General features: G+C 36.7%; 1 protein-coding gene across 1 annotated transcript in view; it reads left to right on the top strand.

Annotated features, from left to right (window-relative positions):
* The window catches only part of ADGRL2 (adhesion G protein-coupled receptor L2), a 326276-nt gene that overhangs the window by 59689 nt on the left and 255086 nt on the right, over positions 1-11501 (top strand). The gene's annotated exons all lie outside the window — the stretch shown is intronic.

Below are 11501 nucleotides of genomic sequence, written 5' to 3'. Positions count from 1 at the left end.
GTTCCAATAGCACAGTATTAAGATGCTGCTTAGAAATCATTAATGATCTACCAAAACCTACATTTTTTACACTTCATTTGAAATATTGTCACAGCTAAAAACCAGATATATCAGTAATCTCTCATGTACTTTATATACATAAAATATACGTTATATAGGTTTCTCATCATAGAGGATAATACTTGAACACTGTAAGTTGAAAGAACACAGTGGAAGTTGAAAGTAAAATAGAGAATAGAGAATGATATAAAAATAGTAAGATGATTTAAAAAATAGGGGTGTATATGGCATGGCTGATAGAAGATCCCTAAGGTTTTACAGAAACTATTCAGTTTTTTATTATCATTATTTATTTTATTTTTATTTATTTATTCAGCTTTTCACTAGTATTGAGCACTTCCTCAGGGACACGGGTTACACAGAAGTGGAAAGATAAACTTACCCTTTCACACAATCCCGTTCAAAACCTTTCATAGCATTTCCAAGTCAGAGGATATGACAAAGATGCAACTGTTGTCTTCATTATTGTCCTATTATTTTTTCATTTATAATACATACTTACATGCCTGGCATTTCACAGATAAAAGGTAATGCAGGGCCTCTATGCCTGACATCTTAAAATCTAATCAGCAGAAATCACACAGTAAGTAAAGCCACTGTCATCATGGGTATATCTCTGCAGAGAAAAAAAAAAAAAAAAAGTGTGAAAACAGAAAAAAGCAAAAAAAAAAAAAAAAGGTTTGCTGGGAAATGTTTGATTTTTCTTAGCTTAATTTCTTTAGTAATACTGGCCTGGTAAGGGAAAAGGAGTGGCAGTGGGCTGTTCTCAAACAATGGTGAGATGTGGAAAGGAAAGATAAAGAAAACTGAAGGAAGAAAATGAGGAGGTGAAGGAGGGGGAATGAGGTCATTGGATGCACTAGGGAAATGTGGAAAGGGGTTGACTGCTTGAGGCGGAGGCAGCAGCCTGGAAGAGTATGAAGTCGCAAAGAGACAAAAGGAGCACAGTTCAGGGCAGAGTCTGCATAGTGAACACGGTGTATCTGGGGATGCAGTAGGAAGCCAGAAAGGAAAGTCATTACAAGGTATTTTGTAAGGTAAGTGCTGATATTTTGAGCTGAGAGTATGTGAAGGAAAAGACTGCTAGCTTCAGATATGTGGAAGTGTGTGGGACAGATTCTTGCTCCAAAGCATCTGTATAAATGGTGCTCAGCTATTGCTACAGCCTTTGGGTTGAAACAGCAGACGTGTCTTTGCATGAGTCTTTAGAGTCTAAGACTCTTTGTGACACATGCTGAATCTACATTGGGCCAAGCCAAAAGAAACATCCCTGCTGTCCCTCCCATAGCCTACTCACCCGTTTGGTCCCTAGCTGCCTGAAAGATGAAACCTTTCAAACCTCCTGTGAAGGTCATCTTTTTATGCATGAAGTACAATACAGACCCATTTGAACATCAATAGTAAGGTTTCTATAGATGTGGTGAAATGAGTTTCATCGAGGCTGTCTGTGGCTACCAGCAATCCCTGTGTTTTAAAATGTTTTGGTTTGCTATGCTTTTTCATTAATGCTGCCATGTAGAGGATTCTGATATGCTTCTCATTGACTCCAACATGCCTAGTTTTAGTCTTCTCCATCTATTGAAGCAGGCAGTTCTACCAATGTTGCTTTAAACTTTCAAAGTTCAGAATGGGGCATGATTTTGTAACTACCTGCCTGACAGTCTATTGTGTTAACACTTGAGGAACATCTAGCATATTTCAAGTGAATATATTCTTACCAGAAACTCCTGTTAGACTGTGTGAAGAGTAAGATTTATATGGGATTTTCACACTAAATGCTCCACTGTGTTTTAAAAATTCCATGTATTTTGATATAATTCCGTATTTTATTTTATTTTCAGAATTTTCTTTTCTCAATTATAATTACTGTACCTGCAGCCTTGTTTTCTTTCACAAGTGATTTGTTTTTTAGGCACCTGTTTCATACCAAAAGCACTTTGCTTTTTATTTTATAGTCAATGCACAGCAAAACGTTCAGATGGAGTTATAGATGCTGCATTCATTAAGCAGCTCAGAATTTATAAATCCTTTTCAAAGTGTCATTCAATAAATAAGTAATTATTTTGTCTAAAATTTATTAAGAGTAAATGGTTAGTGGGAACAGTTCCTTCTCTAAATCCATAGTGCCTGAAGTCCTTCCTATGCTGCCTTTATCATCCTTGCAGAGTTCAACGATTACATATTTGACTTCAATTTACAGGAGCTTACCACTGGGGTAAAGGTAATATATTTGGTGTTTTGATATAATCTGTTTCGTGAGCACTACTGTCAATATCTATAAACTTCTCTCAATACACCACACGAATGTTAACATTTTCCTTTTGACTATTATTACCTCTAAAACAACAAGGATGTTGAGGAGGGAAGAGGGAGAGGGATGTTTTGGATGATTTGTCAGTTACAACCCAGGGGAGTACAGATGCAACTAGTCTTATTTTTATATTTATTGTAAAATTAAATGTTGACATAAGGTCTGAGGGATTTGCATGAATACAACAATGTCATTATTAAACAGCTGGGATCCTTGAATTTTTCAAAACTAATGCCAGGGGAAAAAAAAAAAAAAAAAATGAAAGCAGAGCTCATGTGATAGAGTGTAATGAATAGTGCCTCTTGTTTTCTCAAGAAATTATTCTACACTCTTGAAAAATTATCAGCAGTGGTAATTTCAGTGCTTCTTTCATTTAATACTTTTTGCATTATTCACATGAAGTCCATAAAGCTGTGCAACATGCACACTGATATCCTTTTTGCTATGCCAGGTGCCAATTTTATTGCAGAATATAAATGTGTGCTATACAGAGGCCCATTTGTCTCCTCAGATAATAATGAGATATGTTTGTGTTGTTTTAAATAGTGTTGTCTGTATTAAAACATCTGGTTGCAGAGAAGGGGTGTATTAAGCAAAGGGTTATGCTCGTGTCTGCTAGTATATTCAGAACACAAGGTCAAATTTTGCATTAAATTGGTGAATGAAGGGTGAGAAGTCAAAGACAGGTGTCCCTGGCTGTGCTGTCAACTATTTAAAGCCTAACATCTGCTGGCAAACTCACTGCAGCCAAAACCATTAATGGACCAGAGCTGTGTAGTTAGTGTACATGCTAATTCCTTCCCCATATAGCTGGTGTGTCTTTTATACATCAGTCCATAACCTTAACTGCTGTCCTCTGGTAGAACTGCTGGGGAGATGCAGTGCAAAGACAATTTGCTCTCGGTAGAGGTGGAGGCTCTCCCAGCATCCAGCTTTGTGGTCCATATACTCACCACAATAAGCAAGCGTGGATGAGCAAGCGCGTGTATGTTAAAAGCATGTACACTCATTGAATGAAATTCAGAAAGTCTAGTAAACATCCTGTCATCCAGACTGGAGATAATATATAATTATCCTTTTTATTCTATTGCTTGCCACTCAAATTGCAGTTGCATCAGTGTGGGTTGTTTCATTAACTTCTGAAAGAGTCCTGTTGAATCCCTTCCCTTCTCATTGAGCGGGCTGCTGAAGGGTCAGTACAAGTGAGGAGCCCCAGACAGGTGGTACTAATTGTAGAGTCAACTATTAGAAACTTCTCTGTTCTTCCTGGAGCAGCCAGGCAGATCGATGTTCACAGCTGTTCTTAATGCTATCAAACACTCTTACCACCAGGACACACCTTATGCAGGAAATACTGCATACAGAATATGGGTAAGAAATGGTTCTGCTTGTCAGTAAGATATCTTTAGCTAACCTTACTAGCCACGTTTCCAAATTTTTGTAATGAAAGATTTGTCAGAGATTTGCAGACAAGTTTGCTTCAAGCCCGTTCTCAGTTTTCAAATCTATACTTCTTCTCAGTTTACTGAAATGGTAAGGGGTGCCAAACTGCTATTCACAAAATCCCAAAGTGCTGACAGGAAGCAGTCTATTATTATTATTTTTTTTTTCTGTCTGTCTGTTGCCAGTCCTTCTTTCGAGCATGGAGTTTCAGCATTAATGTTTGGAAAGTGAGGTCTCCTCATCACAGCATGCTGGATTCCAGTGAAATCTTTGCAATTTGTCAGTAAAACTTCTAAGGTTTTAGAGGCACACGAGTACAATGCATCATCTTTCCAAATTTCATTCACTCCCATCTTTGCAGTTCTTAGGAAAATGGAAATCATGGCCAAATTCTTGTCATACCCCCTTACACCTATTCTGTGTGTCTTGTACTCCTGCTTACTCAGTCAAATAAGGGAACAAAAGCTCATGCTGCTCATTCACCTCATTGTTCCAGCTGTCCAAACTAAAGGCTGTACTCTGAGCCAGGCTATTTCCTCACATCCATTTCTTCTTTGGGTAGAAAGAAGGAAGGATGAGCCTGGCCTTTGTACCAGCACTCTTTTCCCTCCCTTCTATAGGCACTGTTCTATAGCTGATTAGGGCATCTAGCAAGCCAGATGAGTGGGGGGGGGAGGAAGACTTTCAACTGCAGCAGTGTAGCTTTTATGGAGCAAAGAGAGAGAAAGTGAAGAATTATTTATTTCTGAGAAACAGAAAATTTGCATTTCTATGTCAATTATAGAAGGGACTACTGCAATATCCTGTTGGCTACAGCCTGTCTCTGAACTGACCTATCCTTACCTGCAACAAATCTTCCACAAAACTGTGATCTTTTATTTTTAAAATTCTAGTCTTGGAAAATACACTGCTATTACATGTTATGCCTTATTCATGACTACACTGAAAAGTTCAATCTTGCTTTTAGGGTCTAGGAGACAAATTTATCCCTCTTAGTGGTGCAGAGAGCCTTTAATAAAGCAAATGCTTTTCCTCCACTGAGCAGAAGGAAAAAAGGAATGACTGGAAAAGGCCTTAGTGAATTGGGGCACCTCTAGGGAGGTCTCCAAGCTTCAGTAAGCAGAGCCGAGAAAAGCTGGGACGAGGTTGATCTAATGAGTGCATCATGACCCAATGAATCAATTGGCTGTTCCAGCTGTGCTTTGCCTCTGCAGCTTATTTGAACTGATTTGTTCTGCCAGTTTATTGATACAACTGAGTGAATTTCAGAACTCATCCTTGTTGTTTAAACTCTCCACAGTTTCTCCCTAATTATGTCATCTCTACAGTCATCTTTACAGCACCAGCATGTGACTGTGCTCACCTTCTTTCATATTAAGCAAAGAGCTTAGGTCCCTGTTCACAGCAATTTCCATCACTGATTGTAAAACTAGGAGATCTAAGTTAAGGACCAAGCTAGATTTTGCTTAGGATAGTGCTTAAGTCATGATCTTTTGAGTGTTGATAGGCTGCCTCTGTTCAACAATTTTTCTGTGCAAAGACACACATAGTGGAAAAGAGCTTTCTTAATGGGAACGAATTTTAGAGAATTTCACCGTAAACAACAATTTGGTATGCCCTTGAGATATGTGGAAATAGCAAGGACATACGCCACGGAAAGGCCTTGCTGTAGGAACAGGAGTGCTTAGGCTGAGCTAACCTGCCAGTTTAGGTGTAGATGCCAATCACCTGAGCTAGCCGTGCAGTGTAAACATCCTGGGAATTGAAGTGCAAGTGATGAGGCACATTGCAATGTTTTTCTGCAGTCTTCAATTTCCACTGACTTCCAGTAAAAGTATAAGATATTATTATGGCCAAATGCTTGCTGAAAGCTAAACAAACTAAGCAGGTTTTTTTTGTTTGTTTGTTTTGTTTTAAATAGATGTTCTAAAAGACATAAAAGCAATTAAAATCCAAACTCAAGATGGAAAATAAAATTAATACCTTCATTGGTTCTTTAAATACCCTTTCTGGGAACCTAAAGCAAAGAGATTTTTAAAGTTTGAGGGTCCAATTTTTTTATTATTTTTTTTTTCTTGGGGGAGGGTGTTCTGTTCTCAGGTATCTTCTGGAAACTCACTGTGAGTTTTCTTACATAGCTTTTGCAGAATTTGATACCTCAGGACTAAATCACCACATCATACGGTTTAGGTTTTTTAAAAACCTTGGAAAGGCTTTCTGCATCATTTAAGGGCCACTTAGACTGTTTCTGACATGTATATTAATGTGAACTGTGACTCTCCCCATGGAATTATTTTCCCTTAGCATACAAGAAATAGAGAACATTGAAGCAGAAGTAGTTTTTTGTTTCTTAATGAGAACCAGTACAGTTCTAAAGATAATCAGATTATTCAAAATGTTAATTACTCTAATTTGCTGCAGTCTGTCTGATACAAGCTAAAGTTACATATTACTTTTCCCTCCTTCCCAGAAATGGCATCACTAAGTGTGTTTCCAAAGTTTTAAATATACATATTTTATTGTTAAGATTTGTAAAAGCATTGTTTTCTGCAAGGTAAATGGTGCCACAGAAAAGAGGATGTCTTGGCTGAGTTCACACTGAATGAAGAAAAAGGAAGAGGAAGAAAGGTTAAATGGCTGATTGTCAAAACATTTTCTGTGTTCAAAATTACTCCAGGCCAACTCACATTGAATGACATCATGTAAATTTTATCCAAAATGTTTAAACTTAGTTTTTTTTAGGTAAATACCTGAATACATACTTAAGCATCTGAAAAAAAAGGTGACCCAATTCCTTAAGCACTGAAATCTTTCAGTCTCCTTTAATTTATAATCTGCACCGTAAAATTACGCTGGCCTCGTTTCAGTGCTAGGATGTGTACTACAATTAAATTAGATTCTTGAACTTGAACTTGGCTCCTATGGCACACTCTTCTCTCATTGTTTTAGCTTCTTGCAGCTTTGTGATATTGAAACATAAGGAGATGATGAGATAATCCAGTTAGGCAAAATTTGTAAATTATCAGTTTTATTTGGCTTGATATGCAGTTCTGTCATTTGCTTGTAGGAGGAGATGGAGATCCATATGTATCACTCACAAAGAGCAATTTTATTCAAGCAGGACCGTTGTTCCTGGAAGTGAGGAATTGTTTACACGCAAAAAAAGATGGCCACGTGAATTGTAGGAGAGTTGCAGCAAGCTACTAACTTTCCGAACTTTCAGAAGGTTTATCTTTTAGTAGCTGATTATCATGGAAATTAAAATCTTTTATTCATCTGGCATCATCTGACTTCATCATGCATCATCTCTTGCCCTCAAGGTAGGGAGCCATCATCTGACTGAGATGGGTTGTACCTCCATATCTGTGTCAATCAGTGTAGGGGCACATGCTACACCATCTGGTGCTAATGAGAGAGGAGGCAGGAGATTTAAAGAAGGAAAGTCATTTAAGATTTTTCTACCTATGAATGCTACGGTTGCAAAGATATCATCAATGTAAGCTTCGCCATAGTTCACTCTGTATATACCTCAACATTAGTCATTTCATCTACAAAAATCACTGCTAGAGGTGCAAAAGTAATTAATTTTTGACCTTTCAGAAGACTGCAATAATTCTAATTGTGCAATAGTGTTTTTTTATGGTGGGAACACTTATTTCCTGAAGTTGGATTTTGATTGACAAATTCATTTCATGTAAAAATATCACGTAGCCATCAGGTGGTTAAAAGCTTTCAGCTGTTTCTAGCCTTGCCTGGATTTGAACCAGTGACCTAAAGGCAAAAAGCTTTGTATCTCATTAGCAAAACCCTCAGCTATGCTCTGCACCCATTCAATTCAATTCAGTTCAATTTAAATGAAAAAATTTAGCTGTGATATAAAACATAAGAGAAGCGTTTTACATTTAATTTTCTGCGTGTGTGTTTTTTTAAACATTGGTAGATGGAGAGAGTTTCAGAAGAGAGATGATTTTTTTAAAAAAATAACATGTAGCCACTGCCATAACTGTTTAAATGTCAGAAAACTCTAATCTAAGCAGTGTTATTTCCAGCTGTGACTAAAGAAAAAGCAGGAAAAAAGCAGCTTTGCTTCTTTGCTTTTCTAACATATTTCTAATAATAAAGATCATTGTCTTTGAACTCTCCCAACCTTACTCTGCTCTCCTTTGCTAAAGCCATTAAAATGATTAGAACCTCAAGCAGGGTTACAGTGTTAAAATGCTTGACTTTTTTCTTTCTCCAAACAAAACAGGCTGGTTTTAAACATGGCACACATCACAGTAATCCAGTCTAACTCTTCTATCAGTCTAGCTAAATTTCTTCAACAGATTTGCCCAAAACTGTGTTAAAAAACATAAATCACTGGATTAAACTTGTAGAGAATGATGAAAGCTGAATTCATGTATATACATGTGGTGGTACAAATGGACTCTTTTATTATTTAACCTGAATGAAAGCAATAAATTTGAAACAGGTTTAACTGATGATATTGGTAATCCACAACAGATTTCATAAATGTTGTTGAATGAACATCGGTTTTGTTGAGTAATCCCTCAGATTAAAGAAGGTACAGATAACTCAAACAGTCTGTTGAGATTCATATTATTTTCTTGTTTAAGTTTTGATCTGAATGAAAACTGTAATGGTAATTGCATTTTTTAGTTATTAATTAATAGAATACTTGCATTAAATACCTATTAAATGTCTAGAAAGCCAAGATGAATCCTCTCCAGAACAGACGTTCTCAAGATCAGAGAATCTTTTCACTTAAGTTAAAGTTCCATTTAAATGTAGAATTTAAATTCAGATTGGTAATTTTTAGGAGTCTTTACAGACTGTGTTAATTCCCCCCTTGGATTGTAGGGAACATGATTCTCCTATAATTTATTCTGTCCTATAATTTAGGAAGCCCTTTCCTGGCAATTATGTGAAAGCAATATTTAGCTGCAGAGAACCTTTACAATGATTTGAATTTTCTAGATAAGAAGGACTTGAGCATAAGTAATTGTGGGTGTGTGCTGACACAGGCATCATTACTACCTTTGTCTCCATTTGATAGTGATGGAATGTGTCATACAAATATATGGCAACAATACGCTAATCAAGAATATTTCACCCATGGGAAAAAATTATACTCAAGAATAAGTGATTGTTATATCAACAGATTACTGAGATAACCAAGCTGGACTAAAACACTCGAACTGAAAAATAATGGTTAAGACTTGCTCCTGCTGAAATCAATGAAAGAGAAAATCAGAAGCAACATTTGCAATGGCTGCAGTAGTGCTAGGAGTCTTCTGTGTCTTCTGCATGGGTGTAATTTGAATGGGAGGAGATTTAGAATCAGCCATGTGGAGTTTAAGAAGCTGATTTTGTTAAGGAGCTGTTTTGACATTCCTATCTTTCTTTTCATGCTTTCTTTTTTTAATGAGATACACAATACCAGGCTTCTGTTTTTATATTTTAGACCAACCCACTTGGCTCTCACATCTAAAAAGATGGGCTGGTATGTAAGCTGTGAAAAGAGCAAGGCAGATTGATGACTGGTAAAGTACACATAGATATGTACACATATTCATACACAGTGCAGGAAAAGCAGAAAAAGGAACTACAAACATTGAGCTTTTAATAAGTATTGCATCATGTATTCTATGTATTGCTTTTCTTTAAAAAAAAATAAATAACATAGTCATTCCTATGTTTCTCATCAAATGTTTTTGATGCATAGATTTAACATATTTGGTTATTTAGACGTATGTTTATTTGACAGGGAGAAAAATGACTCAAGTAAATTCTTCTCTAATACCGATTCAGCATGATATTTAATTGTCCGCTTAATTTAAAGTATCCAAGTTGTCTCATCTAGAACAATAAATCCTCACATGGTTTGTTATGCAGGTGCGTAAATAGCTTCATGAGCTCAGTGATATCTATGTGGCACAATATTTCCCATGTCATAGATGTTCCTCATATTTTACTTGCCTATCACTGGAAGTAAAATTTGCCCCATGCTGCATTTTTTCCTGCTGTGTATGTTTTAATTCCTGAACCACACTCTCCACATTAAATATTTCTCTATGACAATTCCAGTAACATTTTCTAATCACAAAATAATATTTACCATCTTCCCCCATGTGGTTTTCAGAACAGAGGGAGCTGCTGCAGTTCTGTAGAGGTCGTGAACCTGTTTGATGAAGCACAGATGAATATAAAGTATTCTACTGAGCTTAACAGGCTTTATTAATGTGCAGATCCAATACACATTTTTATTTAAATTCATCTAAAGGCTAAAGGACACGTTTTTCAATTGTTATTTTGCATTTAGTTTTGTGAGATTAGTTTTGCATGTTTTTTTAAAGAGAAGCGTGATTAGATATCTACAAATTACTTTCTGTTAATTATAAGCACTGCACCTAATAGTGCTTTTGGACTTTTAAGGAAAGAATCAACCAGCAATTTAATTTGAAATAGATTTCTACAAGATTCTCTGTATAAAGTAGAACTGCTTCTCGTCCCTAATCCATACATTCAATCTCAGTTTTGACTAAGACCCAGACTTTACATTTCTTTCTCTTTGAAAGGTTAAAAATAATTCTTTGAATAGATTTTTCCCCTTATTTTCAACATCTCACTCCCTAATAGAATTCCATCCATAAACAGGAATGTGGTGTCAAGCCATTGCCACTGGGGAAAGCATTTTCAAAAGGCCTAAGTCAGTCTTTCTGAACCTTAGCCATGTTCATACTTGATTTGTGAGTAGTCTTTTTTTTTTTTTTTTTTTAATAAACTGAATGAACTAAAGATTTAGACAAGTACTTGTTGAGATTTTTCCAAAAATATATGTTGATTTCAGTGAAAGACATGCCTTAATCCAAATGTGTAGTTCTGTAACTTCTCATTTTATATGCATCTTTAAGCACCTAAGTCACTGAAGTCTTTGGCACACACTTTGCAGATCTGCTGTGTGAGATGTTATCATATTCCAGTTTGCTGTTTCCCCACTGCTGAAGATTGCTGGTCCCACTGGAGATCTGGCAGGTTGGAACACACACCCACATCTCAGTCATGTCAGTAAGGAGTCTAAGGGCTTTATTTTAAACTGCTGAAAAGGCACCTTTAATCTAAGCTTCAGGACTTTGCATTTAAGCAGCCAAGAAGCATGTATGCATTCCATTCCCAGTACTCAGCGGAGGGGCAAAGCAGATAGTGGGAGAAAGTATCTGGTAATTTTCTGCTATTACATTTGCTTCAGCCTATTGGCAATTGCCCTTAGTCATCTGAATTCCCATTTTCAAACATGTCCTAGGCATTCCTAAGGGATTGGTTCTTCTTAATGTATTTAGGTGCTGAAACTACAGCAGGTTGTTGCCAAGGAGTGACATGTTACTGTCTGCACTGGTGAAAACACAGCTGAGTAGGCTTTGGCTGCCATTTCTCTCCTAGTGTAAAATCTTAGAAAGAAATGGAGCATTGCTTCCTGAAAAGTAGTAGTGAGATGCCCATTGAGCAACTTTGCAGATGCCAGCCCTGCCATCTGGCAAAACACCACACACTGCATGCCAGCAATATATCCCAGACACAAGCTAAAATGAATTGCATACAGCATTCCAGAGCTCCTTTTATTTATCAATGGAGAAAAAGATATGTATGCCAGTTAGGATTAAGCTGTTGTTTCTATAATATAAAGGAG

This window comes from Oxyura jamaicensis, chromosome 8, assembly GCF_011077185.1.
Source record: "Oxyura jamaicensis isolate SHBP4307 breed ruddy duck chromosome 8, BPBGC_Ojam_1.0, whole genome shotgun sequence".
Classification (NCBI taxonomy): Eukaryota; Metazoa; Chordata; class Aves; order Anseriformes; family Anatidae; genus Oxyura; species Oxyura jamaicensis.
Note: the sequence above shows the minus strand (reverse complement) of the source record. Positions and strands in the feature narration are given on the sequence as shown.